The 26,143-nt window shown below is 47.4% G+C and overlaps 40 non-coding genes across 40 annotated transcripts; all 40 read right to left on the bottom strand.

Annotated features, from left to right (window-relative positions):
• Positions 1–1,535: 1,535 nt before the first annotated feature.
• On the bottom strand, positions 1,536–1,617 carry trnas-cga (transfer RNA serine (anticodon CGA)). Its single transcript has one exon. It is a non-coding gene; the product is annotated as a tRNA-Ser (tRNA).
• A 469-nt stretch (positions 1,618–2,086) lies between these two features.
• Positions 2,087–2,168, bottom strand: trnas-cga (transfer RNA serine (anticodon CGA)). Its single transcript has one exon. It is a non-coding gene; the product is annotated as a tRNA-Ser (tRNA).
• Positions 2,169–2,636: 468 nt separating this feature from the next.
• trnas-cga (transfer RNA serine (anticodon CGA)) lies at positions 2,637–2,718 on the bottom strand. The gene has a single exon. It is a non-coding gene; the product is annotated as a tRNA-Ser (tRNA).
• A 470-nt stretch (positions 2,719–3,188) lies between these two features.
• Positions 3,189–3,270, bottom strand: trnas-cga (transfer RNA serine (anticodon CGA)). The gene has a single exon. It is a non-coding gene; the product is annotated as a tRNA-Ser (tRNA).
• A 467-nt stretch (positions 3,271–3,737) lies between these two features.
• trnas-cga (transfer RNA serine (anticodon CGA)) lies at positions 3,738–3,819 on the bottom strand. Its single transcript has one exon. It is a non-coding gene; the product is annotated as a tRNA-Ser (tRNA).
• Positions 3,820–4,293: 474 nt separating this feature from the next.
• Positions 4,294–4,375, bottom strand: trnas-cga (transfer RNA serine (anticodon CGA)). The gene has a single exon. It is a non-coding gene; the product is annotated as a tRNA-Ser (tRNA).
• A 468-nt stretch (positions 4,376–4,843) lies between these two features.
• Positions 4,844–4,925, bottom strand: trnas-cga (transfer RNA serine (anticodon CGA)). Its single transcript has one exon. It is a non-coding gene; the product is annotated as a tRNA-Ser (tRNA).
• A 476-nt stretch (positions 4,926–5,401) lies between these two features.
• On the bottom strand, positions 5,402–5,483 carry trnas-cga (transfer RNA serine (anticodon CGA)). Its single transcript has one exon. It is a non-coding gene; the product is annotated as a tRNA-Ser (tRNA).
• Positions 5,484–5,961: 478 nt separating this feature from the next.
• trnas-cga (transfer RNA serine (anticodon CGA)) lies at positions 5,962–6,043 on the bottom strand. The gene has a single exon. It is a non-coding gene; the product is annotated as a tRNA-Ser (tRNA).
• A 476-nt stretch (positions 6,044–6,519) lies between these two features.
• On the bottom strand, positions 6,520–6,601 carry trnas-cga (transfer RNA serine (anticodon CGA)). The gene has a single exon. It is a non-coding gene; the product is annotated as a tRNA-Ser (tRNA).
• A 468-nt stretch (positions 6,602–7,069) lies between these two features.
• On the bottom strand, positions 7,070–7,151 carry trnas-cga (transfer RNA serine (anticodon CGA)). Its single transcript has one exon. It is a non-coding gene; the product is annotated as a tRNA-Ser (tRNA).
• A 468-nt stretch (positions 7,152–7,619) lies between these two features.
• Positions 7,620–7,701, bottom strand: trnas-cga (transfer RNA serine (anticodon CGA)). Its single transcript has one exon. It is a non-coding gene; the product is annotated as a tRNA-Ser (tRNA).
• A 466-nt stretch (positions 7,702–8,167) lies between these two features.
• Positions 8,168–8,249, bottom strand: trnas-cga (transfer RNA serine (anticodon CGA)). Its single transcript has one exon. It is a non-coding gene; the product is annotated as a tRNA-Ser (tRNA).
• A 467-nt stretch (positions 8,250–8,716) lies between these two features.
• trnas-cga (transfer RNA serine (anticodon CGA)) lies at positions 8,717–8,798 on the bottom strand. Its single transcript has one exon. It is a non-coding gene; the product is annotated as a tRNA-Ser (tRNA).
• A 466-nt stretch (positions 8,799–9,264) lies between these two features.
• trnas-cga (transfer RNA serine (anticodon CGA)) lies at positions 9,265–9,346 on the bottom strand. The gene has a single exon. It is a non-coding gene; the product is annotated as a tRNA-Ser (tRNA).
• A 468-nt stretch (positions 9,347–9,814) lies between these two features.
• On the bottom strand, positions 9,815–9,896 carry trnas-cga (transfer RNA serine (anticodon CGA)). The gene has a single exon. It is a non-coding gene; the product is annotated as a tRNA-Ser (tRNA).
• A 468-nt stretch (positions 9,897–10,364) lies between these two features.
• trnas-cga (transfer RNA serine (anticodon CGA)) lies at positions 10,365–10,446 on the bottom strand. The gene has a single exon. It is a non-coding gene; the product is annotated as a tRNA-Ser (tRNA).
• Positions 10,447–10,920: 474 nt separating this feature from the next.
• On the bottom strand, positions 10,921–11,002 carry trnas-cga (transfer RNA serine (anticodon CGA)). The gene has a single exon. It is a non-coding gene; the product is annotated as a tRNA-Ser (tRNA).
• A 468-nt stretch (positions 11,003–11,470) lies between these two features.
• trnas-cga (transfer RNA serine (anticodon CGA)) lies at positions 11,471–11,552 on the bottom strand. Its single transcript has one exon. It is a non-coding gene; the product is annotated as a tRNA-Ser (tRNA).
• A 468-nt stretch (positions 11,553–12,020) lies between these two features.
• trnas-cga (transfer RNA serine (anticodon CGA)) lies at positions 12,021–12,102 on the bottom strand. Its single transcript has one exon. It is a non-coding gene; the product is annotated as a tRNA-Ser (tRNA).
• Positions 12,103–12,572: 470 nt separating this feature from the next.
• On the bottom strand, positions 12,573–12,654 carry trnas-cga (transfer RNA serine (anticodon CGA)). The gene has a single exon. It is a non-coding gene; the product is annotated as a tRNA-Ser (tRNA).
• A 476-nt stretch (positions 12,655–13,130) lies between these two features.
• trnas-cga (transfer RNA serine (anticodon CGA)) lies at positions 13,131–13,212 on the bottom strand. Its single transcript has one exon. It is a non-coding gene; the product is annotated as a tRNA-Ser (tRNA).
• Positions 13,213–13,688: 476 nt separating this feature from the next.
• On the bottom strand, positions 13,689–13,770 carry trnas-cga (transfer RNA serine (anticodon CGA)). Its single transcript has one exon. It is a non-coding gene; the product is annotated as a tRNA-Ser (tRNA).
• Positions 13,771–14,238: 468 nt separating this feature from the next.
• trnas-cga (transfer RNA serine (anticodon CGA)) lies at positions 14,239–14,320 on the bottom strand. The gene has a single exon. It is a non-coding gene; the product is annotated as a tRNA-Ser (tRNA).
• A 468-nt stretch (positions 14,321–14,788) lies between these two features.
• On the bottom strand, positions 14,789–14,870 carry trnas-cga (transfer RNA serine (anticodon CGA)). The gene has a single exon. It is a non-coding gene; the product is annotated as a tRNA-Ser (tRNA).
• A 2,234-nt stretch (positions 14,871–17,104) lies between these two features.
• On the bottom strand, positions 17,105–17,186 carry trnas-cga (transfer RNA serine (anticodon CGA)). The gene has a single exon. It is a non-coding gene; the product is annotated as a tRNA-Ser (tRNA).
• Positions 17,187–17,662: 476 nt separating this feature from the next.
• trnas-cga (transfer RNA serine (anticodon CGA)) lies at positions 17,663–17,744 on the bottom strand. The gene has a single exon. It is a non-coding gene; the product is annotated as a tRNA-Ser (tRNA).
• A 470-nt stretch (positions 17,745–18,214) lies between these two features.
• On the bottom strand, positions 18,215–18,295 carry trnas-cga (transfer RNA serine (anticodon CGA)). Its single transcript has one exon. It is a non-coding gene; the product is annotated as a tRNA-Ser (tRNA).
• Positions 18,296–18,763: 468 nt separating this feature from the next.
• On the bottom strand, positions 18,764–18,845 carry trnas-cga (transfer RNA serine (anticodon CGA)). Its single transcript has one exon. It is a non-coding gene; the product is annotated as a tRNA-Ser (tRNA).
• A 468-nt stretch (positions 18,846–19,313) lies between these two features.
• Positions 19,314–19,395, bottom strand: trnas-cga (transfer RNA serine (anticodon CGA)). The gene has a single exon. It is a non-coding gene; the product is annotated as a tRNA-Ser (tRNA).
• A 1,019-nt stretch (positions 19,396–20,414) lies between these two features.
• On the bottom strand, positions 20,415–20,496 carry trnas-cga (transfer RNA serine (anticodon CGA)). Its single transcript has one exon. It is a non-coding gene; the product is annotated as a tRNA-Ser (tRNA).
• A 1,018-nt stretch (positions 20,497–21,514) lies between these two features.
• trnas-cga (transfer RNA serine (anticodon CGA)) lies at positions 21,515–21,596 on the bottom strand. The gene has a single exon. It is a non-coding gene; the product is annotated as a tRNA-Ser (tRNA).
• Positions 21,597–22,072: 476 nt separating this feature from the next.
• trnas-cga (transfer RNA serine (anticodon CGA)) lies at positions 22,073–22,154 on the bottom strand. Its single transcript has one exon. It is a non-coding gene; the product is annotated as a tRNA-Ser (tRNA).
• Positions 22,155–22,622: 468 nt separating this feature from the next.
• On the bottom strand, positions 22,623–22,704 carry trnas-cga (transfer RNA serine (anticodon CGA)). Its single transcript has one exon. It is a non-coding gene; the product is annotated as a tRNA-Ser (tRNA).
• A 468-nt stretch (positions 22,705–23,172) lies between these two features.
• On the bottom strand, positions 23,173–23,254 carry trnas-cga (transfer RNA serine (anticodon CGA)). Its single transcript has one exon. It is a non-coding gene; the product is annotated as a tRNA-Ser (tRNA).
• Positions 23,255–23,724: 470 nt separating this feature from the next.
• trnas-cga (transfer RNA serine (anticodon CGA)) lies at positions 23,725–23,806 on the bottom strand. Its single transcript has one exon. It is a non-coding gene; the product is annotated as a tRNA-Ser (tRNA).
• A 476-nt stretch (positions 23,807–24,282) lies between these two features.
• On the bottom strand, positions 24,283–24,364 carry trnas-cga (transfer RNA serine (anticodon CGA)). Its single transcript has one exon. It is a non-coding gene; the product is annotated as a tRNA-Ser (tRNA).
• Positions 24,365–24,840: 476 nt separating this feature from the next.
• On the bottom strand, positions 24,841–24,922 carry trnas-cga (transfer RNA serine (anticodon CGA)). The gene has a single exon. It is a non-coding gene; the product is annotated as a tRNA-Ser (tRNA).
• A 468-nt stretch (positions 24,923–25,390) lies between these two features.
• Positions 25,391–25,472, bottom strand: trnas-cga (transfer RNA serine (anticodon CGA)). The gene has a single exon. It is a non-coding gene; the product is annotated as a tRNA-Ser (tRNA).
• Positions 25,473–25,940: 468 nt separating this feature from the next.
• Positions 25,941–26,021, bottom strand: trnas-cga (transfer RNA serine (anticodon CGA)). Its single transcript has one exon. It is a non-coding gene; the product is annotated as a tRNA-Ser (tRNA).
• Positions 26,022–26,143: the final 122 nt, after the last annotated feature.

Raw genomic sequence — 26,143 nt, 5'->3', positions numbered from 1 at the left:
GGCAGGGAAGCAGGGATTCCACCAAGATTCGGAAACAAAATCAAGCTGAAGGACGAGGTGGCTAAAAGAAGCCTGGCGTCTCCGATTCTCGACACAAAAGGATGTAATGACCCCGATTTGAAAAGTGGTTGCTGCAGCCACAACACAGAGTAATAACCCTTTAAGATCACAGCGTGCCACTGGGCCACTGCTGCAAAACGGTCCAGTGTCATATTTGTCTGTTGCAGAGGAGGTGCATAAATGCTTGTTGGGGAGATGCAGGTGAAGAACATAGTCAGCAGGACCAAAACCTGTGCGGGAAGAACCCAATTAATTTTTTTACACATTTTATATAACCGCAGTATCTCCAAACAGTGCCATGCAGTATCTTACAAGAAATGACAACAGAGAGAGCAAAAGCTTTGGAAGCACAGTTATCAGCACAAAAGTGCAGTTTAGGAACCGTAGTCGGCAGGGTTTGAACCTGCGCGGGAGACCCCAATGGATTTCGAGTCCATCGCCTTAACCTCTCGCCACGACTACGTATAAAGGGAGCAAGACAGCTCTCTTGACTGCAGGCAGGGAAGCAAGGATGCCACCAAGATTCGAAACAAAGCAAGCTGCAGGATGAGGTGGCTAAAAGAAGCCTGGCATCTTCGATTCTCGACACAAAAGGATGTAATGACCCGATTTGAAAGTGGTTGCCTGCAGCCACAACACAGAGTAATAAACCCTTTAAGATCACAGCGTGCCACTGCCTGCCAAAACGGTCCAGTGTCATATTTGTCTGTTGCAGAGGAGGTGCATAAATGCTTGTTGGGGAGATGCAGGTGAAGAACATAGTCAGCAAGGACAAACCTGTGCGGGAAGACCCAATTAATTTTTTCACACTTTATATAACCGCAGTATCTCCACACAGTGCCATGCAGTATCTTACAAGAAATGAGGGCAGAGAGAGCAAAAGCCTTGGAAGGCACAGTTATCAGCACAAAAGGGCAGTGTAGGAACCGTAGTCGGCAGGGTTTGAACCTGCGCGGGGAGACCCCAATGGATTTCGAGTCCATCGCCTTAACCTCTCGCCACGACTACATTAAAGCTGGCTAGACAGCTCTCTTGACTGCAGGCAGGGAAGCAGGGATTCCACCAAGATTCGGAAACAAAATCAAGCTGAAGGACGAGGTGGCTAAAAGAAGCCTGGCGTCTCCGATTCTCGACACAAAAGGATGTAATGACCCCGATTTGAAAAGTGGTTGCTGCAGCCACAACACAGAGTAATAACCCCTTTAAGATCACAGCATGCCACTGCTGCAAAACGGTCCAGTGTCATATTTGTCTGTTGCAGAGGAGGCGCATAAATGCTTGTTGGGGAGATGCAGGTGAAGAACATAGTCAGCAGGACAGAAACCTGTGCGGGAAGACCCCAATGAATTTTTTCACATTTTATATAACCGCAGTATCTCCAAACAGTGCCATGCAGTATCTTACAAGAAATGAGGGCAGAGAGAGCAAAAGCCTTGGAAGGCACAGTTATCAGCACAAAAGGGCAGTGTAGGAACCGTAGTCGGCAGGGTTTGAACCTGCGCGGGGAGACCCCAATGGATTTCGAGTCCATCGCCTTAACCTCTCGGCCACGACTACATTTAACAGTGGCTAGACAGCTCTCTTGACTGCCGGCAGGGAAGCAGGGATTCCACCAAGATTCGGAAACAAAATCAAGCTGAAGGACGAGGTGGCTAAAAGAAGCCTGGCATCTTCGATTCTCGACACAAAAGGATGTAATGACCCCGATTTGAAAAAGTGGTTGCTGCAGCCACAACACAGAGTAATAAACCCTTTAAGATCACAGCGTGCCACTGCTGCAAAACAGTCCAGTGTCATATTTGTCTGTTGCAGAGGAGGCGCATAAATGCTTGTTGGGGAGATGCAGGTGAAGAACATAGTCAGCAGGACAGAAACCTGTGCGGGAAGACCCCAATGAATTTTTTCACACTTTATATAACCGCAGTATCTCCACACAGTGCCATGCAGTATCTTACAAGAAATGAGGGCAGAGAGAGCAAAAGCCTTGGAAGGCACAGTTATCAGCACAAAAGGGCAGTGTAGGAACCGTAGTCAGCAGGGTTTGAACCTGCGTGGGGAGACCCCAATGGATTTCGAGTACATCGCCTTAACCTCTCGGCCACGAGTACGTATAACAGGAGCCAGACAGCTCTCCTGACTGAAGGCAGGGAAGCAAGGATGCCACCAAGATTCAGAAACAAAAGCAAGCTGCAGGATGAGGTGGCTAAAAGAAGCCTGGCGTCTCCGATTCTCGACACAAAAGGATGTAATGACCCCGATTTGAAAAGTGGTTGCTGCAGCCACAACACAGAGTAATAACCCCTTTAAGATCACAGTGCATGCCACTGCTGCAAAACGGTCCAGTGTCATATTTGTCTGTTGCAGAGGAGGCGCATAAATGCTTGTTGGGGAGATGCAGGTGAAGAACATAGTCAGCAGGACAGAAACCTGTGCGGGAAGACCCAATTAATTTTTTCACACTTTATATAACCGCAGTATCTCCACACAGTGCCATGCAGTATCTTACAAGAAATGAGGGCAGAGAGAGCAAAAGCCTTGGAAGGCACAGTTATCAGCACAAAAGGCAGTGTAGGAACCATAGTCGGCAGGGTTTGAACCTGCGCGGGGAGACCCCAATGGATTTCGAGTCCATCGCCTTAACCTCTCGGCCACGACTACATTCAAAGGCGGCTAGACAGCTCTCTTGACTGCAGGCAGGGAAGCAGGGATTCCACCAAGATTCGGAAACAAAATCAAGCTGAAGGACGAGGTGGCTAAAAGAAGCCTGGCGTCTCCGATTCTCGACACAAAAGGATGTAATGACCCCGATTTGAAAAGTGGTTGCTGCAGCCACAACACAGAGTAATAACCCCTTTAAGATCACAGCGTGCCACTGGCCTGCAAAACGGTCCAGTGTCATATTTGTCTGTTGCAGAGGAGGCGCATAAATGCTTGTTGGGGAGATGCAGGTGAAGAACATAGTCAGCAGGACAGAAACCTGTGCGGGAAGACCCCAATGAATTTTTTCACATTTTATATAACCGCAGTATCTCCACACAGTGCCATGCAGTATCTTACAAGAAATGAGGGCAGAGAGAGCAAAAGCCTTGGAAGGCACAGTTATCAGCACAAAAGGGCAGTGTAGGAACCGTAGTCGGCAGGGTTTGAACCTGCGCGGGGAGACCCCAATGGATTTCGAGTCCATCGCCTTAACCTCTCGGCCACGACTACATTAATGGAGGCTAGACAGCTCTCTTGACTGCAGGCAGGGAAGCAGGGATTCCACCAAGATTCGGAAACAAAATCAAGCTGAAGGACGAGGTGGCTAAAAGAAGCCTGGCGTCTCCGATTCTCGACACAAAAGGATGTAATGACCCCGATTTGAAAAGTGGTTGCTGCAGCCACAACACAGAGTAATAAACCCTTTAAGATCACAGCGTGCCACTGCTGCAAAACGGTCCAGTGTCATATTTGTCTGTTGCAGAGGAGGCGCATAAATGCTTGTTGGGGAGATGCAGGTGAAGAACATAGTCAGCAGGACAGAAACCTGTGCGGGAAGACCCCAATTAATTTTTTCACACTTTATATAACCGCAGTATCTCCACACAGTGCCATGCAGTATCTTACAAGAAATGAGGGCAGAGAGAGCAAAAGCCTTGGAAGGCACAGTTATCAGCACAAAAGGGCAGTGTAGGAACCGTAGTCGGCAGGGTTTGAACCTGCGCGGGGAGACCCCAATGGATTTCGAGTCCATCGCCTTAACCTCTCGGCCACGACTACATTTAATGGTGGCTAGACAGCTCTCTTGACTGCAGGCAGGGAAGCAGGGATTCCACCAAGATTCAGAAACAAAATCAAGCTGAAGGACGAGGTGGCTAAAAGAAGCCTGGCATCTTCCGATTCTCGACACAAAAGGATGTAATGACCCCGATTTGAAAAGTGGTTGCTGCAGCCACAACACAGAGTAATAACCCCTTTAAGATCACAGCGTGCCACTGGCCTGCTGCAAAACGGTCCAGTGTCATATTTGTCTGTTGCAGAGGAGGCGCATAAATGCTTGTTGGGGAGATGCAGGTGAAGAACATAGTCAGCAGGACAGAAACCTGTGCGGGAAGACCCCAATGAATTTTTTCACACTTTATATAACCGCAGTATCTCCACACAGTGCCATGCAGTATCTTACAAGAAATGAGGGCAGAGAGAGCAAAAGCCTTGGAAGGCACAGTTATCAGCACAAAAGGGCAGTGTAGGAACCGTAGTCGGCAGGGTTTGAACCTGCGCGGGGAGACCCCAATGGATTTCGAGTCCATCGCCTTAACCTCTCGGCCACGACTACATTTAATGGTGGCTAGACAGCTCTCTTGACTGCAGGCAGGGAAGCAGGGATTCCACCAAGATTCGGAAACAAAATCAAGCTGAAGGACGAGGTGGCTAAAAGAAGCCTGGCATCTTCGATTCTCGACACAAAAGGATGTAATGACCCCGATTTGAAAAGTGGTTGCTGCAGCCACAACACAGAGTAATAAACCCTTTAAGATCACAGCGTGCCACTGCTGCAAAACGGTCCAGTGTCATATTTGTCTGTTGCAGAGGAGGCGCATAAATGCTTGTTGGGGAGATGCAGGTGAAGAACATAGTCAGCAGGACAGAAACCTGTGCGGGAAGACCCCAATTAATTTTTTCACACTTTATATAACCGCAGTATCTCCACACAGTGCCATGCAGTATCTTACAAGAAATGAGGGCAGAGAGAGCAAAAGCCTTGGAAGGCACAGTTATCAGCACAAAAGGGCAGTGTAGGAACCGTAGTCGGCAGGGTTTGAACCTGCGTGGGGAGACCCCAATGGATTTCGAGTACATCGCCTTAACCTCTCGGCCACGACTACGTATAACAGGAGCCAGACAGCTCTCTTGACTGCAGGCAGGGAAGCAAGGATGCCACCAAGATTCAGAAACAAAAGCAAGCTGCAGGATGAGGTGGCTAAAAGAAGCCTGGCGTCTCCGATTCTCGACACAAAAGGATGTAATGACCCCGATTTGAAAAGTGGTTGCTGCAGCCACAACACAGAGTAATAACCCCTTTAAGATCACAGCGTGCCACTGGGTCACTGCTGCAAAATGGTCCAGTGTCATATTTGTCTGTTGCAGAGGAGGCGCATAAATGCTTGTTGGGGAGATGCAGGTGAAGAACATAGTCAGCAGGACAGAAACCTGTGCGGGAAGACCCCAATTAATTTTTTCACACTTTATATAACCGCAGTATCTCCACACAGTGCCATGCAGTATCTTACAAGAAATGAGGGCAGAGAGAGCAAAAGCCTTGGAAGGCACAGTTATCAGCACAAAAAGGCAGTGTAGGAACCATAGTCGGCAGGGTTTGAACCTGCGCGGGGAGACCCCAATGGATTTCGAGTCCATCGCCTTAACCTCTCAGCCACGACTACATTCAAAGGCGGCTAGACAGCTCTCTTGACTGCAGGCAGGGAAGCAGGGATTCCACCAAGATTTGGAAACAAAATCAAGCTGAAGGACGAGGTGGCTAAAAGAAGCCTGGCGTCTCCGATTCTCGACACAAAAGGATGTAATGACCCCGATTTGAAAAGTGGTTGCTGCAGCCACAACACAGAGTAATAACCCCTTTAAGATCACAGCGTGCCACTGGGCCACTGCTGCAAAACGGTCCAGTGTCATATTTGTCTGTTGCAGAGGAGGTGCATAAATGCTTGTTGGGGAGATGCAGGTGAAGAACATAGTCAGCAGGACCAAAACCTGTGCGGGAAGAACCCAATTAATTTTTTTACACATTTTATATAACCGCAGTATCTCCAAACAGTGCCATGCAGAATCTTTCAAGAAATGACAACAGAGAGAGCAAAAGCTTTGGAAAGCACAGTTCTCAGCACAAAAGTGCAGTTTAGGAACCGTAGTCGGCAGGGTTAGAACCTGCATGGGGAGACCCCAATGGATTTCGAGTACATCGCCTTAACCTCTCGGCCACGACTACGTATAACGGGAGCAAGACAGCTCTCTTGACTGCAGGCAGGGAAGCAAGGATGCCACCAAGATTCAGAAACAAAAGCAAGCTGCAGGATGAGGTGGCTAAAAGAAGCCTGGCATCTCCGATTCTCGACACAAAAGGATGTAATGACCCCGATTTGAAAAGTGGTTGCTGCAGCCACAACACAGAGTAATAAACCCTTTAAGATCACAGCGTGCCACTGGGTCACTGCTGCAAAATGGTCCAGTGTCATATTTGTCTGTTGCAGAGGAGGCGCATAAATGCTTGTTGGGGAGATGCAGGTGAAGAACATAGTCAGCAAGAGCAAAACCTGTGCGGGAAGAACCCAATTAATTTTTTCACACTTTATATAACCGCAGTATCTCCACACAGTGCCATGCAGTATCTTACAAGAAATGAGGGCAGAGAGAGCAAAAGCCTTGGAAGGCACAGTTATCAGCACAAAAAGGCAGTGTAGGAACCATAGTCGGCAGGGTTTGAACCTGCGCGGGGAGACCCCAATGGATTTCGAGTCCATCGCCTTAACCTCTCAGCCACGACTACATTCAAAGGCGGCTAGACAGCTCTCTTGACTGCAGGCAGGGAAGCAGGGATTCCACCAAGATTTGGAAACAAAATCAAGCTGAAGGACGAGGTGGCTAAAAGAAGCCTGGCGTCTCCGATTCTCGACACAAAAGGATGTAATGACCCCGATTTGAAAAGTGGTTGCTGCAGCCACAACACAGAGTAATAACCCCTTTAAGATCACAGCATGCCACTGCTGCAAAACGGTCCAGTGTCATATTTGTCTGTTGCAGAGGAGGCGCATAAATGCTTGTTGGGGAGATGCAGGTGAAGAACATAGTCAGCAGGACAGAAACCTGTGCGGGAAGACCCCAATGAATTTTTTCACATTTTATATAACCGCAGTATCTCCAAACAGTGCCATGCAGTATCTTACAAGAAATGAGGGCAGAGAGAGCAAAAGCCTTGGAAGGCACAGTTATCAGCACAAAAGGGCAGTGTAGGAACCGTAGTCGGCAGGGTTTGAACCTGCGCGGGGAGACCCCAATGGATTTCGAGTCCATCGCCTTAACCTCTCGGCCACGACTACATTTAATGGTGGCTAGACAGCTCTCTTGACTGCCGGCAGGGAAGCAGGGATTCCACCAAGATTCGGAAACAAAATCAAGCTGAAGGACGAGGTGGCTAAAAGAAGCCTGGCATCTTCGATTCTCGACACAAAAGGATGTAATGACCCCGATTTGAAAAGTGGTTGCTGCAGCCACAACACAGAGTAATAAACCCTTTAAGATCACAGCGTGCCACTGCTGCAAAACGGTCCAGTGTCATATTTGTCTGTTGCAGAGGAGGCGCATAAATGCTTGTTGGGGAGATGCAGGTGAAGAACATAGTCAGCAGGACAGAAACCTGTGCGGGAAGACCCCAATGAATTTTTTCACACTTTATATAACCGCAGTATCTCCACACAGTGCCATGCAGTATCTTACAAGAAATGAGGGCAGAGAGAGCAAAAGCCTTGGAAGGCACAGTTATCAGCACAAAAGGGCAGTGTAGGAACCGTAGTCGGCAGGGTTTGAACCTGCGTGGGGAGACCCCAATGGATTTCGAGTCCATCGCCTTAACCTCTCGGCCACGACTACATTAAAGGAGCCAGACAGCTCTCTTGACTGCAGGCAGGGAAGCAGGGATTCCACCAAGATTCAGAAACAAAATCAAGCTGCAGGATGAGGTGGCTAAAAGAAGCCTGGCGTCTCCGATTCTCGACACAAAAGGATGTAATGACCCCGATTTGAAAAGTGGTTGCTGCAGCCACAACACAGAGTAATAAACCCTTTAAGATCACAGCGTGCCACTGCTGCAAAACGGTCCAGTGTCATATTTGTCTGTTGCAGAGGAGGCGCATAAATGCTTGTTGGGGAGATGCAGGTGAAGAACATAGTCAGCAGGACAGAAACCTGTGCGGGAAGACCCCAATTAATTTTTTCACACTTTATATAACCGCAGTATCTCCACACAGTGCCATGCAGTATCTTACAAGAAATGAGGGCAGAGAGAGCAAAAGCCTTGGAAGGCACAGTTATCAGCACAAAAAGGCAGTGTAGGAACCATAGTCGGCAGGGTTTGAACCTGCGCGGGGAGACCCCAATGGATTTCGAGTCCATCGCCTTAACCTCTCGGCCACGACTACGTATAACTGAGCCAGACAGCTCTCTTGACTGCAGGCAGGGAAGCAGGGATTCCACCAAGATTCGGAAACAAAATCAAGCTGAAGGACGAGGTGGCTAAAAGAAGCCTGGCGTCTCCGATTCTCGACACAAAAGGATGTAATGACCCCGATTTGAAAAGTGGTTGCTGCAGCCACAACACAGAGTAATAACCCCTTTAAGATCACAGCGTGCCACTGCTGCAAAACGGTCCAGTGTCATATTTGTCTGTTGCAGAGGAGGCGCATAAATGCTTGTTGGGGAGATGCAGGTGAAGAACATAGTCAGCAGGACAGAAACCTGTGCGGGAAGACCCCAATTAATTTTTTCACATTTTATATAACCGCAGTATCTCCACACAGTGCCATGCAGTATCTTACAAGAAATGAGGGCAGAGAGAGCAAAAGCCTTGGAAGGCACAGTTATCAGCACAAAAGGGCAGTGTAGGAACCGTAGTCGGCAGGGTTTGAACCTGCGTGGGGAGACCCCAATGGATTTCGAGTACATCGCCTTAACCTCTCGGCCACGACTACGTATAACGGAGCTAGACAGCTCTCTTGACTGCAGGCAGGGAAGCAGGGATGCCACCAAGATTCAGAAACAAAATCAAGCTGAAGGACGAGGTGGCTAAAAGAAGCCTGGCGTCTCCGATTCTCGACACAAAAGGATGTAATGACCCCGATTTGAAAAGTGGTTGCTGCAGCCACAACACAGAGTAATAACCCTTTAAGATCACAGCGTGCCACTGCTGCAAAACGGTCCAGTGTCATATTTGTCTGTTGCAGAGGAGGCGCATAAATGCTTGTTGGGGAGATGCAGGTGAAGAACATAGTCAGCAGGACAGAAACCTGTGCGGGAAGACCCCAATTAATTTTTTCACACTTTATATAACCGCAGTATCTCCACACAGTGCCATGCAGTATCTTACAAGAAATGAGGGCAGAGAGAGCAAAAGCCTTGGAAGGCACAGTTATCAGCACAAAAAGGCAGTGTAGGAACCATAGTCGGCAGGGTTTGAACCTGCGCGGGGAGACCCCAATGGATTTCGAGTCCATCGCCTTAACCTCTCAGCCACGACTACATTCAAAGGCGGCTAGACAGCTCTCTTGACTGCAGGCAGGGAAGCAGGGATTCCACCAAGATTCGGAAACAAAATCAAGCTGAAGGACGAGGTGGCTAAAAGAAGCCTGGCATCTTCGATTCTCGACACAAAAGGATGTAATGACCCCGATTTGAAAAGTGGTTGCTGCAGCCACAACACAGAGTAATAAACCCTTTAAGATCACAGCGTGCCACTGCTGCAAAACGGTCCAGTGTCATATTTGTCTGTTGCAGAGGAGGCGCATAAATGCTTGTTGGGGAGATGCAGGTGAAGAACATAGTCAGCAGGACAGAAACCTGTGCGGGAAGACCCCAATTAATTTTTTCACACTTTATATAACCGCAGTATCTCCACACAGTGCCATGCAGTATCTTACAAGAAATGAGGGCAGAGAGAGCAAAAGCCTTGGAAGGCACAGTTATCAGCACAAAAGGGCAGTGTAGGAACCGTAGTCGGCAGGGTTTGAACCTGCGCGGGGAGACCCCAATGGATTTCGAGTCCATCGCCTTAACCTCTCGGCCACGACTACATTAATGACGGCTAGACAGCTCTCTTGACTGCAGGCAGGGAAGCAGGGATTCCACCAAGATTCGGAAACAAAATCAAGCTGAAGGACGAGGTGGCTAAAAGAAGCCTGGCATCTTCGATTCTCGACACAAAAGGATGTAATGACCCCGATTTGAAAAGTGGTTGCTGCAGCCACAACACAGAGTAATAAACCCTTTAAGATCACAGCGTGCCACTGCTGCAAAACGGTCCAGTGTCATATTTGTCTGTTGCAGAGGAGGTGCATAAATGCTTGTTGGGGAGATGCAGGTGAAGAACATAGTCAGCAGGACAGAAACCTGTGCGGGAAGACCCCAATTAATTTTTTCACACTTTATATAACCGCAGTATCTCCACACAGTGCCATGCAGTATCTTACAAGAAATGAGGGCAGAGAGAGCAAAAGCCTTGGAAGGCACAGTTATCAGCACAAAAAGGGCAGTGTAGGAACCGTAGTCGGCAGGGTTTGAACCTGCGCGGGGAGACCCCAATGGATTTCGAGTCCATCGCCTTAACCTCTCGGCCACGACTACGTATAACTGAGCCAGACAGCTCTCTTGACTGCAGGCAGGGAAGCAGGGATTCCACCAAGATTCAGAAACAAAATCAAGCTGAAGGACGAGGTAGCTAAAAGAAGCCTGGCGTCTCCGATTCTCGACACAAAAGGATGTAATGACCCCGATTTGAAAAGTGGTTGCTGCAGCCACAACACAGAGTAATAACCCCTTTAAGATCACAGCGTGCCACTGGCCACTGCTGCAAAATGGTCCAGTGTCATATTTGTCTGTTGCAGAGGAGGCGCATAAATGCTTGTTGGGGAGATGCAGGTGAAGAACATAGTCAGCAGGACAGAAACCTGTGCGGGAAGACCCCAATGAATTTTTTCACATTTTATATAACCGCAGTATCTCCAAACAGTGCCATGCAGTATCTTACAAGAAATGAGGGCAGAGAGAGCAAAAGCCTTGGAAGGCACAGTTATCAGCACAAAAGGGCAGTGTAGGAACCGTAGTCGGCAGGGTTTGAACCTGCGCGGGGAGACCCCAATGGATTTCGAGTCCATCGCCTTAACCTCTCGGCCACGACTACATTTAATGGTGGCTAGACAGCTCTCTTGACTGCCGGCAGGGAAGCAGGGATTCCACCAAGATTCGGAAACAAAATCAAGCTGAAGGACGAGGTGGCTAAAAGAAGCCTGGCATCTTCGATTCTCGACACAAAAGGATGTAATGACCCCGATTTGAAAAGTGGTTGCTGCAGCCACAACACAGAGTAATAAACCCTTTAAGATCACAGCGTGCCACTGCTGCAAAACGGTCCAGTGTCATATTTGTCTGTTGCAGAGGAGGCGCATAAATGCTTGTTGGGGAGATGCAGGTGAAGAACATAGTCAGCAGGACAGAAACCTGTGCGGGAAGACCCCAATGAATTTTTTCACACTTTATATAACCGCAGTATCTCCACACAGTGCCATGCAGTATCTTACAAGAAATGAGGGCAGAGAGAGCAAAAGCCTTGGAAGGCACAGTTATCAGCACAAAAGGGCAGTGTAGGAACCGTAGTCAGCAGGGTTTGAACCTGCGTGGGGAGACCCCAATGGATTTCGAGTACATCGCCTTAACCTCTCGGCCACGAGTACGTATAACAGGAGCCAGACAGCTCTCCTGACTGAAGGCAGGGAAGCAAGGATGCCACCAAGATTCAGAAACAAAAGCAAGCTGCAGGATGAGGTGGCTAAAAGAAGCCTGGCGTCTCCGATTCTCGACACAAAAGGATGTAATGACCCCGATTTGAAAAGTGGTTGCTGCAGCCACAACACAGAGTAATAACCCCTTTAAGATCACAGTGTGCCACTGCTGCAAAATGGTCCAGTGTCATATTTGTCTGTTGCAGAGGAGGCGCATAAATGCTTGTTGGGGAGATGCAGGTGAAGAACATAGTCAGCAAGAGCAAAACCTGTGCGGGAAGAACCCAATTAATTTTTTCACACTTTATATAACCGCAGTATCTCCACACAGTGCCATGCAGTATCTTACAAGAAATGAGGGCAGAGAGAGCAAAAGCCTTGGAAGGCACAGTTATCAGCACAAAAAGGCAGTGTAGGAACCATAGTCGGCAGGGTTTGAACCTGCGCGGGGAGACCCCAATGGATTTCGAGTCCATCGCCTTAACCTCTCAGCCACGACTACATTCAAAGGCGGCTAGACAGCTCTCTTGACTCCAGGCAGGGAAGCAGGGATTCCACCAAGATTCGGAAACAAAATCAAGCTGCATGATGAGGTGGCTAAAAGAAGCCTGGTATCTTCGATTCTCGACACAAAAGGATGTAATGACCCCGATTTGAAAAGTGGTTGCTGCAGCCACAACACAGAGTAATAAACCCTTTAAGATCACAGCGTGCCACTGCTGCAAAACGGTCCAGTGTCATATTTGTCTGTTGCAGAGGAGGTGCATAAATGCTTGTTGGGGAGATGCAGGTGAAGAACATAGTCAGCAGGACCAAAACCTGTGCGGGAAGAACCCAATTAATTTTTTTACACATTTTATATAACCGCAGTATCTCCAAACAGTGCCATGCAGAATCTTTCAAGAAATGACAACAGAGAGAGCAAAAGCTTTGGAAAGCAAAGTTCTCAGCACAAAAGTGCAGTTTAGGAACCGTAGTCGGCAGGGTTAGAACCTGCATGGGGAGACCCCAATGGATTTCGAGTACATCGCCTTAACCTCTCGGCCACGACTACGTATAACTGGAGCAAGACAGCTCTCTTGACTGCAGGCAGGGAAGCAAGGATGCCACCAAGATTCAGAAACAAAAGCAAGCTGCAGGATGAGGTGGCTAAAAGAAGCCTGGCATCTCCGATTCTCGACACAAAAGGATGTAATGACCCCGATTTGAAAAGTGGTTGCTGCAGCCACAACACAGAGTAATAAACCCTTTAAGATCACAGCGTGCCACTGGGTCACTGCTGCAAAATGGTCCAGTGTCATATTTGTCTGTTGCAGAGGAGGTGCATAAATGCTTGTTGGGGAGATGCAGGTGAAGAACATAGTCAGCAAGAGCAAAACCTGTGCGGGAAGAACCCAATTAATTTTTTCACACTTTATATAACCGCAGTATCTCCACACAGTGCCATGCAGTATCTTACAAGAAATGAGGGCAGAGAGAGCAAAAGCCTTGGAAGGTACAGTTATCAGCACAAAAAGGCAGTGTAGGAACCATAGTCGGCAGGGTTTGAACCTGCGCGGGGAGACCCCAATGGATTTCGAGTCCATCGCCTTAACCTCTCGGCCACGACTACGTGTAACTTGAGCCAGACTGATCTCTTGACTGCAGGCAGGGAAGCAGGGATTCCACCAAGATTCAGAAACAAAATCAAGCTGAAGGACGAGGTAGCTAAAAGAAGCCTGGCATCTCCGATTCTCGACACAAAAGGATGTAATGACCCCGATTTGAAAAGTGGTTGCTGCAGCCACAACACAGAGTAATAACCCCTTTAAGATCACAGCGTGCCACTGGGCCACTGCTGCAAAATGGTCCAGTGTCATATTTGTCTGTTGCAGAGGAGGCGCATAAATGCTTGTTGGGGAGATGCAGGTGAAGAACATAGTCAGCAGGACAGAAACCTGTGCGGGAAGACCCCAATGAATTTTTTCACATTTTATATAACCGCAGTATCTCCAAACAGTGCCATGCAGTATCTTACAAGAAATGAGGGCAGAGAGAGCAAAAGCCTTGGAAGGCACAGTTATCAGCTCAAAAGGGCAGTGTAGGAACCGTAGTCGGCAGGGTTTGAACCTGCGCGGGGAGACCCCAATGGATTTCGAGTACATCGCCTTAACCTCTCGGCCACGACTACATTTAATGGTGGCTAGACAGCTCTCTTGACTGCCGGCAGGGAAGCAGGGATTCCACCAAGATTCGGAAACAAAATCAAGCTGAAGGACGAGGTGGCTAAAAGAAGCCTGGCATCTTCGATTCTCGACACAAAAGGATGTAATGACCCCGATTTGAAAAGTGGTTGCTGCAGCCACAACACAGAGTAATAAACCCTTTAAGATCACAGCGTGCCACTGCTGCAAAACAGTCCAGTGTCATATTTGTCTGTTGCAGAGGAGGCGCATAAATGCTTGTTGGGGAGATGCAGGTGAAGAACATAGTCAGCAGGACAGAAACCTGTGCGGGAAGACCCCAATGAATTTTTTCACACTTTATATAACCGCAGTATCTCCACACAGTGCCATGCAGTATCTTACAAGAAATGAGGGCAGAGAGAGCAAAAGCCTTGGAAGGCACAGTTATCAGCACAAAAGGGCAGTGTAGGAACCGTAGTCAGCAGGGTTTGAACCTGCGTGGGGAGATCCCACTGGATTTCGAGTACATCGCCTTAACCTCTCGGCCACGAGTACGTATAACAGGAGCCAGACAGCTCTCCTGACTGAAGGCAGGGAGGCAAGGATGCCACCAAAATTCAGAAACAAAAGCAAGCTGCAGGATGAGGTGGCTAAAAGAAGCCTGGCGTCTCCGATTCTCGACACAAAAGGATGTAATGACCCCGATTTGAAAAGTGTTTGCTGCAGCCACAACACAGAGTAATAACCCCTTTAAGATCACAGTGTGCCACGGCTGCAAAACGGTCCAGTGTCATATTTGTCTGTTGCAGAGGAGGCGCATAAATGCTTGTTGGGGAGATGCAGGTGAAGAACATAGTCAGCAGGACAGAAACCTGTGCGGGAAAACCCCAATTAATTTTTTCATACTTTATATAACCGCAGTATCTCCACACAGTGCCATGTAGTATCTTACAAGAAATGAGGGCAGAGAGAGCAAAAGCCTTGGAAGGCACAGTTATCAGCACAAAAAGGCAGTGTAGGAACCATAGTCGGCAGGGTTTGAACCTGCGCGGGGAGACCCCAATGGATTTCGAGTCCATCGCCTTAACCTCTCGGCCACGACTACGTATAACTTGAGCCAGACCGATCTCTTGACTGCAGGCAGGGAAGCAGGGATTCCACCAAGATTCAGAAACAAAATCAAGCTGAAGGACGAGGTAGCTAAAAGAAGCCTGGCGTCTCCGATTCTCGACACAAAAGGATGTAATGACCCCGATTTGAAAAGTGGTTGCTGCAGCCACAACACAGAGTAATAACCCCTTTAACCCCTTTGCGTGCAAACATCGCTGACGGCCCCAGTTTATTATTGTTTCACTTTCACAGCACATTAAACATCACTGTCTTACTTCATCTGGACAAACTGTGCATCAATGGAAAGTTTAAAGACTCAAGCTTCGATATTTGACCAATATTTTGATAAAACATTGTTGCAGTGACAGATATTTAGTGATTTATGTCAGGAGTGCAAAATAATAAATCCGTATTATGCCACATTTTGAATAGAAATTCACAACTCACTCATATAAAGTAACGTCAAGAGCGGTTTATTTGTGTTCACATAGACTCACTGAACAGCGTCAATAAGGATTTACAGACCAAAGATGCATATCTGCGGAGATATATGGATATATTTACTGATGTTTACTTCATATTTCTTCAGACAGAATCGTCATTTCTATTCATTTTCCACGGATTTACGCGATCAGATGATAAACAGCCTCTCCCAGCGATCTCTGTGTGCGTGCAGTAGTCACAGCTCGTGCGGTGTGTGACTCAGACTCTGATTGGGTCTTTCAAACATCAATCTTAGAGTTTCATATCTGGACACCGCCCCATCGTGTCACATGCTTCCTGCACACTTCCTGGTAGTTATCTGGCCAAAACAACACTGAAACACCTCTGTACACACAAAATATCCGAATAATAAAGCCGCGATTACGATAGTAAAGCTTGGTATGAGAATTTCTTGAGATCTGGGGCGTTTTTATAAAAAAAATCGAAAATGTACATCGGAAATGCTAACTTGTGCAGCGATGAAAAAGGCTACAAATAACATATTTTTACAACAGTAAACGACCAAATTCCACCCCTGATCGCTAAAGGAAGTTATTATAAACACTCGATCGGGGTTTAAAGTGAGTTTTGAGTAAAAGTGTACTAATAATTTCATAAATTGTCAGATGTAGCTTGATGCTAACGTTAGCACCAATGCTACTAATAGCAGGTGCTTTTCTTCTTCATAATGCATTTTTGTCTCAATAATTCACGTAAGGTCGTAAGAAAATGTTTTGTTGTATTTTTATAGTAAGACTTTTGATAAATAAGGGCTAAATGCAAAGAGAGACTGAAGTGAGATCGCTGCTTTGTTGCTTTGTAAAGCCTGAAAAACCACAATCAAGGCTAATAAAGGTGGAATAAAAACAAAAGAATAATGATAAAAGAATAATGCGGATAATGTGTCATACTTGGCGGAGGTGTGAAAGAACCGTTTGGTGAGAACAATACAATCATATGATTCGGGCAGTGTTTTCAACAGTGAAAGATACACAAAGAGAACAGGAAAGTTTACATGTGAGATCTTACAGAGATGACAAGGGCCATAAATCAATCTGATGAGCCTTCTCTAAAAACACACATGACATGGCCTTAGAAAATATTTCATAAAATTCACAGTTTTACAGATTCGATTATGAAATTTTTTATGAAGTCTTGGAAGACTTGTGGCCTTAGCTACACTGTGTTTTCAAACTCATTTCCTACATCAACATTTTTTTAAATACATTTAAAACATATGTTTTTAATATTTTTATTTTTGTTTTTATGTTTGAGCTTATATATCTCTATTATCATAACAGTCTGAGTGATTCTGATTCCTGAACAGTAAACTTTAAAGTGTCAGCTTTGTGAACAAAGGTTGATTATTTATCTAGTCAGAAAGAATCATGAGCAGAAACCTTTTTATTTTGGGTATGTAATTTCGGTCTCCATGCCAAAAAAGGGGGGTTACTAGTAAGGGGTTAAGATCACAGCGTGCCACTGGGCCACTGCTGCAAAGCGGTCCAGTGTCATATTTGTCTGTTGCAGAGGAGGTGCATAAATGCTTGTTGGGGAGATGCAGGTGAAGAACATAGTCAGCAGGACCAAAACCTGTGCGGGAAGAACCCAATTAATTTTTTTACACATTTTATATAACCGCAGTATCTCCAAACAGTGCCATGCAGAATCTTTCAAGAAATGACAACAGAGAGAGCAAAAGCTTTGGAAAGCACAGTTCTCAGCACAAAAGTGCAGTTTAGGAACCGTAGTCGGCAGGGTTAGAACCTGCATGGGGAGACCCCAATTGATTTCGAGTACATCGCCTTAACCTCTCGGCCACGACTACGTATAACGGGAGCCAGACAGCTCTCTTGACTGCAGGCAGGGAAGCAAGGATGCCACCAAGATTCAGAAACAAAAGCAAGCTGCAGGATGAGGTGGCTAAAAGAAGCCTGGCGTCTCCGATTCTCAACACAATAGGATGTAATGACCCCGATTTGAAAAGTGGTTGCTGCAGCCACAACACAGAGTAATAACCCCTTTAAGATCACAGCGTGCCACTGGGTCACTGCTGCAAAATGGTCCAGTGTCATATTTGTCTGTTGCAGAGGAGGCGCATAAATGCTTGTTGGGGAGATGCAGGTGAAGAACATAGTCAGCAGGACAGAAACCTGTGCGGGAAGACCCCAATTAATTTTTTCACACTTTATATAACCGCAGTATCTCCACACAGTGCCATGCAGTATCTTACAAGAAATGAGGGCAGAGAGAGCAAAAGCCTTGGAAGGCACAGTTATCAGCACAAAAAGGCAGTGTAGGAACCATAGTCGGAAGGATTTGAACCTGCGCGGGGAGACCCCAATGGATTTCGAGTCCATCGCCTTAACCTCTCAGCCACGACTACATTCAAAGACAGCTAGACAGCTCTCTTGACTGCAGGCAGGGAAGCAGGGATTCCACCAAGATTTGGAAACAAAATCAAGCTGAAGGACGAGGTGGCTAAAAGAAGCCTGGCGTCTCCGATTCTCGACACAAAAGGATGTAATGACCCCGATTTGAAAAGTGGTTGCTGCAGCCACAACACAGAGTAATAACCCCTTTAAGATCACAGCGTGCCACTGCTGCAAAACAGTCCAGTGTCATATTTGTCTGTTGTAGAGGAGGCGCATAAATGCTTGTTGGGGAGATGCAGGTGAAGAACATAGTCAGCAGGACCAAAACCTGTGCGGGAAGAACCCAATTAATTTTTTTACACATTTTATATAACCGCAGTATCTCCAAACAGTGCCATGCAGTATCTTACAAGAAATGAGGGCAGAGAGAGCAAAAGCCTTGGAAGGCACAGTTATCAACACAAAAGGGCAGTGTAGGAACCGTAGTCGGCAGGGTTTGAACCTGCGCGGGGAGACCCCAATGGATTTCGAGTCCATCGCCTTAACCTCTCGGCCCACCTACATTTAACAGTAGCTCGACAGCTCTCTTGACTGCCGGCAGGGAAGCAGGGATTCCACCAAGATTCAGAAACAAAATCAAGCTGAAGGACGAGGTAGCTAAAAGAAGCCTGGCGTCTCCGATTCTCGACACAAAAGGATGTAATGACCCCGATTTGAAAAGTGGTTGCTGCAGCCACAACACAGAGTAATAACCCCTTTAATATCACAGTGTGCCACTGCTGCAAAACGGTCCAGTGTCATATTTGTCTGTTGCAGAGGAGGCGCATAAATGCTTGTTGGGGAGATGCAGGTGAAGAACATAGTCAGCAGGACAGAAACCTGTGCGGGAAGACCCCAATTAATTTTTTCATACTTTATATAACCGCAGTATGTCCACACAGTGCCATGTAGTATCTTACAAGAAATGAGGGCAGAGAGAGCAAAAGCCTTGGAAGGCACAGTTATCAGCACAAAAAGGCAGTGTAGGAACCATAGTCGGCAGGGTTTGAACCTGCGCGGGGAGACCCCAATGGATTTCGAGTCCATCGCCTTAACCTCTCAGCCACGACTACATTCAAAGGCGGCTAGACAGCTCTCTTGACTCCAGGCAGGGAAGCAGGGATTCCACCAAGATTCGGAAACAAAATCAAGCTGCATGATGAGGTGGCTAAAAGAAGCCTGGCATCTTCGATTCTCGACACAAAAGGATGTAATGACCCCGATTTGAAAAGTGGTTGCTGCAGCCACAACACAGAGTAATAAACCCTTTAAGATCACAGCGTGCCACTGCTGCAAAACAGTCCAGTGTCATATTTGTCTGTTGTAGAGGAGGCGCATAAATGCTTGTTGGGGAGATGCAGGTGAAGAACATAGTCAGCAGGACAGAAACCTGTGCGGGAAGACCCCAATTAATTTTTTCATACTTTATATAACCGCAGTATCTCCACACAGTGCCATGTAGTATCTTACAAGAAATGAGGGCAGAGAGAGCAAAAGCCTTGGAAGGCACAGTTCTCAGCACAAAAGGGCTGGGTAGGAACCGTAGTCGGCAGGGTTTGAACCTGCGCGGGGAGACCACAATGGATTTCGAGTCCATCGCCTTAACCTCTCGGCCACGACTACGTATAACTTGAGCCAGACCGATCTCTTGACTGCAGGCAGGGAAGCAGGGATTCCACCAAGATTCAGAAACAAAATCAAGCTGAAGGACGAGGTAGCTAAAAGAAGCCTGGCTTCTCCGATTCTCGACACAAAAAGATGTAATGACCCCGATTTGAAAAGTGGTTGCTGCAGCCACAACACAGAGTAATAAACACTTTAAGATCACAGCGTGCCACTGCTGCAAAACAGTCCAGTGTCATATTTGTCTGTTGCAGAGGAGGCGCATAAATGCTTGTTGGGGAGATGCAGGTGAAGAACATAGTCAGCAGGACAGAAACCTGTGCGGGAAGACCCCAATGAATTTTTTCACACTTTATATAACCGCAGTATCTCCACACAGTGCCATGCAGTATCTTACAAGAAATGAGGGCAGAGAGAGCAAAAGCCTTGGAAGGCACAGTTATCAGCACAAAAGGGCAGTGTAGGAACCGTATGTCAGCAGGGTTTGAACCTGTGTGGGGAGATCCCAATGGATTTCGAGTACATCGCCTTAACCTCCCGGCCACGAGTACGTATAACAGGAGCCAGACAGCTCTCCTGACTGAAGGCAGGGAAGCAAGGATGCCACCAAGATTCAGAAACAAAAGCAAGCTGCAGGATGAGGTGGCTAAAAGAAGCCTGGCGTCTCCGATTCTCGACACAAAAGGATGTAATGACCCCGATTTGAAAAGTGGTTGCTGCAGCCACAACACAGAGTAATAACCCCTTTAAGATCACAGTGTGCCACTGCTGCAAAACGGTCCAGTGTCATATTTGTCTGTTGCAGAGGAGGCGCATAAATGCTTGTTGGGGAGATGCAGGTGAAGAACATAGTCAGCAAGAGCAAAACCTGTGCGGGAAGAACCCAATTAATTTTTTCACACTTTATATAACCGCAGTATCTCCACACAGTGCCATGCAGTATCTTACAAGAAATGAGGGCAGAGAGAGCAAAAGCCTTGGAAGGCACAGTTATCAGCACAAAAAGGCAGTGTAGGAACCATAGTCGGCAGGGTTTGAACCTGCGCGGGGAGACCCCAATGGATTTCGAGTCCATGGCCTTAACCTCTCAGCCACGACTACATTCAAAGGCGGCTAGACAGCTCTCTTGACTCCAGGCAGGGAAGCAGGGATTCCACCAAGATTCGGAAACAAAATCAAGCTGCATGATGAGGTGGCTAAAAGAAGCCTGGCATCTTCGATTCTCGACACAAAAGGATGTAATGACCCCGATTTGAAAAGTGGTTGCTGCAGCCACAACACAGAGTAATAACCCCTTTAAGATCACAGCATGCCACTGCTGCAAAACGGTCCAGTGTCATATTTGTCTGTTGCAGAGGAGGCGCATAAATGCTTGTTGGGGAGATGCAGGTGAAGAACATAGTCAGCAGGACAGAAACCTGTGCGGGAAGACCCCAATGAATTTTTTCACATTTTATATAACCGCAGTATCTCCACACAGTGCCATGCAGTATCTTACAAGAAATGAGGGCAGAGAGAGCAAAAGCCTTGGAAGGCACAGTTATCAGCACAAAAGGGCAGTGTAGGAACCATAGTCGGCAGGGTTTGAACCTGTGCCGGGAGACCCCAATGGATTTTAAGTCCATTGCCTTAAACTCTCGACCACGACTACATTTAATGACGGCTAGATAGCTCTCTTGACTGCAGGCAGGGAAGCAGGGATTCCACCAAGATTCGGAAACAAAATCAAGCTGAAGGACGAGGTGGCTAAAAGAAGCCTGGCATCTTCGATTCTCGACACAAAAGGATGTAATGACCCCGATTTGAAAAGTGGTTGCTGCAGCCACAACACAGAGTAATAAACCCTTTAAGATCACAGCGTGCCACTGCTGCAAAACGGTCCAGTGTCATATTTGTCTGTTGCAGAGGAGGTGCATAAATGCTTGTTGGGGAGATGCAGGTGAAGAACATAGTCAGCAGGACAGAAACCTGTGCGGGAAGACCCCAATTAATTTTTTCATACTTTATATAACCGCAGTATCTCCACACAGTGCCATGTAGTATCTTACAAGAAATGAGGGCAGAGAGAGCAAAAGTCTTGGAAGGCACAGTTCTCAGCACAAAAGGGCTGGGTAGGAACCGTAGTCGGCAGGGTTTGAACCTGCGCGGGGAGACCCCAATGGATTTCGAGTCCATCGCCTTAACCTCTCGGCCACGACTACGTATAACTTGAGCCAGACCGATCTCTTGACTGCAGGCAGGGAAGCAGGGATTCCACCAAGATTCAGAAACAAAATCAAGCTGAAGGACGAGGTAGCTAAAAGAAGCCTGGCGTCTCCGATTCTCGACACAAAAGGATGTAATGACCCCGATTTGAAAAGTGGTTGCTGCAGCCACAACACAGAGTAATAACCCCTTTAAGATCACAGCGTGCCACTGGGCCACTGCTGCAAAATGGTCCAGTGTCATATTTGTCTGTTGCAGAGGAGGCGCATAAATGCTTGTTGGGGAGATGCAGGTGAAGAACATAGTCAGCAGGACAGAAACCTGTGCGGGAAGACCCCAATGAATTTTTTCACATTTTATATAACCGCAGTATCTCCAAACAGTGCCATGCAGTATCTTACAAGAAATGAGGGCAGAGAGAGCAAAAGCCTTGGAAGGCACAGTTATCAGCACAAAAGGGCAGTGTAGGAACCGTAGTCGTCAGGGTTTGAACCTGCGCGGGGAGACCCCAATGGATTTCGAGTCCATCGCCTTAACCTCTCGGCCACGACTACATTTAATGGTGGCTAGACAGCTCTCTTGACTGCCGGCAGGGAAACAGGGATTCCACCAAGATTCGGAAACAAAATCAAGCTGAAGGACGAGGTGGCTAAAAGAAGCCTGGCATCTTCGATTCTCGACACAAAAGGATGTAATGACCCCGATTTGAAAAGTGGTTGCTGCAGCCACAACACAGAGTAATAAACCCTTTAAGATCACAGCGTGCCACTGCTGCAAAACGGTCCAGTGTCATATTTGTCTGTTGCAGAGGAGGCGCATAAATGCTTGTTGGGGAGATGCAGGTGAAGAACATAGTCAGCAGTACAGAAACCTGTGCGGGAAGACCCCAATGAATTTTTTCACACTTTATATAACCGCAGTATCTCCACACAGTGCCATGCAGTATCTTACAAGAAATGAGGGCAGAGAGAGCAAAAGCCTTGGAAGGCACAGTTATCAGCACAAAAGGGCAGTGTAGGAACCGTAGTCAGCAGGGTTTGAACCTGTGTGGGGAGACCCCAATGGATTTCGAGTACATCGCCTTAACCTCTCGGCCACGAGTACGTATAACAGGAGCCAGACAGCTCTCCTGACTGAAGGCAGGGAAGCAAGGATGCCACCAAGATTCAGAAACAAAAGCAAGCTGCAGGATGAGGTGGCTAAAAGAAGCCTGGCGTCTCCGATTCTCGACACAAAAGGATGTAATGACCCCGATTTGAAAAGTGGTTGCTGCAGCCACAACACAGAGTAATAACCCCTTTAAGATCACAGTGTGCCACTGCTGCAAAATGGTCCAGTGTCATATTTGTCTGTTGCAGAGGAGGCGCATAAATGCTTGTTGGGGAGATGCAGGTGAAGAACATAGTCAGCAAGAGCAAAACCTGTGCGGGAAGAACCCAATTAATTTTTTCACACTTTATATAACCGCAGTATCTCCACACAGTGCCATGCAGTATCTTACAAGAAATGAGGGCAGAGAGAGCAAAAGCCTTGGAAGGCACAGTTATCAGCACAAAAAGGCAGTGTAGGAACCATAGTCGGCAGGGTTTGAACCTGCGCGGGGAGACCCCAATGGATTTCGAGTCCATCGCCTTAACCTCTCAGCCACGACTACATTCAAAGGCGGCTAGACAGCTCTCTTGACTCCAGGCAGGGAAGCAGGGATTCCACCAAGATTCGGAAACAAAATCAAGCTGCATGATGAGGTGGCTAAAAGAAGCCTGGCATCTTCGATTCTCGACACAAAAGGATGTAATGACCCCGATTTGAAAAGTGGTTGCTGCAGCCACAACACAGAGTAATAAACCCTTTAAGATCACAGCGTGCCACTGCTGCAAAACGGTCCAGTGTCATATTTGTCTGTTGCAGAGGAGGTGCATAAATGCTTGTTGGGGAGATGCAGGTGAAGAACATAGTCAGCAGGACCAAAACCTGTGCGGGAAGAACCCAATTAATTTTTTTACACATTTTATATAACCGCAGTATCTCCAAACAGTGCCATGCAGAATCTTTCAAGAAATGACAACAGAGAGAGCAAAAGCTTTGGAAAGCAAAGTTCTCAGCACAAAAGTGCAGTTTAGGAACCGTAGTCGGCAGGGTTAGAACCTGCATGGGGAGACCCCAATGGATTTCGAGTACATCGCCTTAACCTCTCGGCCACGACTACGTATAACTGGAGCAAGACAGCTCTCTTGACTGCAGGCAGGGAAGCAAGGATGCCACCAAGATTCAGAAACAAAAGCAAGCTGCAGGATGAGGTGGCTAAAAGAAGCCTGGCATCTCCGATTCTCGACACAAAAGGATGTAATGACCCCGATTTGAAAAGTGGTTGCTGCAGCCACAACACAGAGTAATAAACCCTTTAAGATCACAGCGTGCCACTGGGTCACTGCTGCAAAATGGTCCAGTGTCATATTTGTCTGTTGCAGAGGAGGTGCATAAATGCTTGTTGGGGAGATGCAGGTGAAGAACATAGTCAGCAAGAGCAAAACCTGTGCGGGAAGAACCCAATTAATTTTTTCACACTTTATATAACCGCAGTATCTCCACACAGTGCCATGCAGTATCTTACAAGAAATGAGGGCAGAGAGAGCAAAAGCCTTGGAAGGTACAGTTATCAGCACAAAAAGGCAGTGTAGGAACCATAGTCGGCAGGGTTTGAACCTGCGCGGGGAGACCCCAATGGATTTCGAGTCCATCGCCTTAACCTCTCGGCCACGACTACGTGTAACTTGAGCCAGACTGATCTCTTGACTGCAGGCAGGGAAGCAGGGATTCCACCAAGATTCAGAAACAAAATCAAGCTGAAGGACGAGGTAGCTAAAAGAAGCCTGGCATCTCCGATTCTCGACACAAAAGGATGTAATGACCCCGATTTGAAAAGTGGTTGCTGCAGCCACAACACAGAGTAATAACCCCTTTAAGATCACAGCGTGCCACTGGGCCACTGCTGCAAAATGGTCCAGTGTCATATTTGTCTGTTGCAGAGGAGGCGCATAAATGCTTGTTGGGGAGATGCAGGTGAAGAACATAGTCAGCAGGACAGAAACCTGTGCGGGAAGACCCCAATGAATTTTTTCACATTTTATATAACCGCAGTATCTCCAAACAGTGCCATGCAGTATCTTACAAGAAATGAGGGCAGAGAGAGCAAAAGCCTTGGAAGGCACAGTTATCAGCTCAAAAGGGCAGTGTAGGAACCGTAGTCGGCAGGGTTTGAACCTGCGCGGGGAGACCCCAATGGATTTCGAGTACATCGCCTTAACCTCTCGGCCACGACTACATTCAATGGTGGCTAGACAGCTCTCTTGACTGCCGGCAGGGAAGCAGGGATTCCACCAAGATTCGGAAACAAAATCAAGCTGAAGGACGAGGTGGCTAAAAGAAGCCTGGCATCTTCGATTCTCGACACAAAAGGATGTAATGACCCCGATTTGAAAAGTGGTTGCTGCAGCCACAACACAGAGTAATAAACCCTTTAAGATCACAGCGTGCCACTGCTGCAAAACAGTCCAGTGTCATATTTGTCTGTTGCAGAGGAGGCGCATAAATGCTTGTTGGGGAGATGCAGGTGAAGAACATAGTCAGCAGGACAGAAACCTGTGCGGGAAGACCCCAATGAATTTTTTCACACTTTATATAACCGCAGTATCTCCACACAGTGCCATGCAGTATCTTACAAGAAATGAGGGCAGAGAGAGCAAAAGCCTTGGAAGGCACAGTTATCAGCACAAAAGGGCAGTGTAGGAACCGTAGTCAGCAGGGTTTGAACCTGCGTGGGGAGATCCCACTGGATTTCGAGTACATCGCCTTAACCTCTCGGCCACGAGTACGTATAACAGGAGCCAGACAGCTCTCCTGACTGAAGGCAGGGAGGCAAGGATGCCACCAAGATTCAGAAACAAAAGCAAGCTGCAGGATGAGGTGGCTAAAAGAAGCCTGGCGTCTCCGATTCTCGACACAAAAGGATGTAATGACCCCGATTTGAAAAGTGTTTGCTGCAGCCACAACACAGAGTAATAACCCCTTTAAGATCACAGTGTGCCACGGCTGCAAAACGGTCCAGTGTCATATTTGTCTGTTGCAGAGGAGGCGCATAAATGCTTGTTGGGGAGATGCAGGTGAAGAACATAGTCAGCAGGACAGAAACCTGTGCGGGAAGACCCCAATTAATTTTTTCATACTTTATATAACCGCAGTATCTCCACACAGTGCCATGTAGTATCTTACAAGAAATGAGGGCAGAGAGAGCAAAAGCCTTGGAAGGCACAGTTATCAGCACAAAAAGGCAGTGTAGGAACCATAGTCGCAGGGTTTGAACCTGCGCGGGGAGACCCCAATGGATTTCGAGTCCATCGCCTTAACCTCTCGGCCACGACTACGTATAACTTGAAGCCAGACCGATCTCTTGACTGCAGGCAGGGAAGCAGGGATTCCACCAAGATTCAGGAAACAAAATCAAGCTGAAGGACGAGGTGGCTAAAAGAAGCCTGGCGTCTCCGAT

The sequence above is a fragment of the Carassius auratus genome, unplaced genomic scaffold, assembly GCF_003368295.1.
Source record: "Carassius auratus strain Wakin unplaced genomic scaffold, ASM336829v1 scaf_tig00012325, whole genome shotgun sequence".
Taxonomy (NCBI): domain Eukaryota; kingdom Metazoa; phylum Chordata; class Actinopteri; order Cypriniformes; family Cyprinidae; genus Carassius; species Carassius auratus.
The sequence above is the reverse complement of the archived record's forward strand: the minus strand, read 5'-3'. Positions and strand labels throughout refer to the sequence as shown.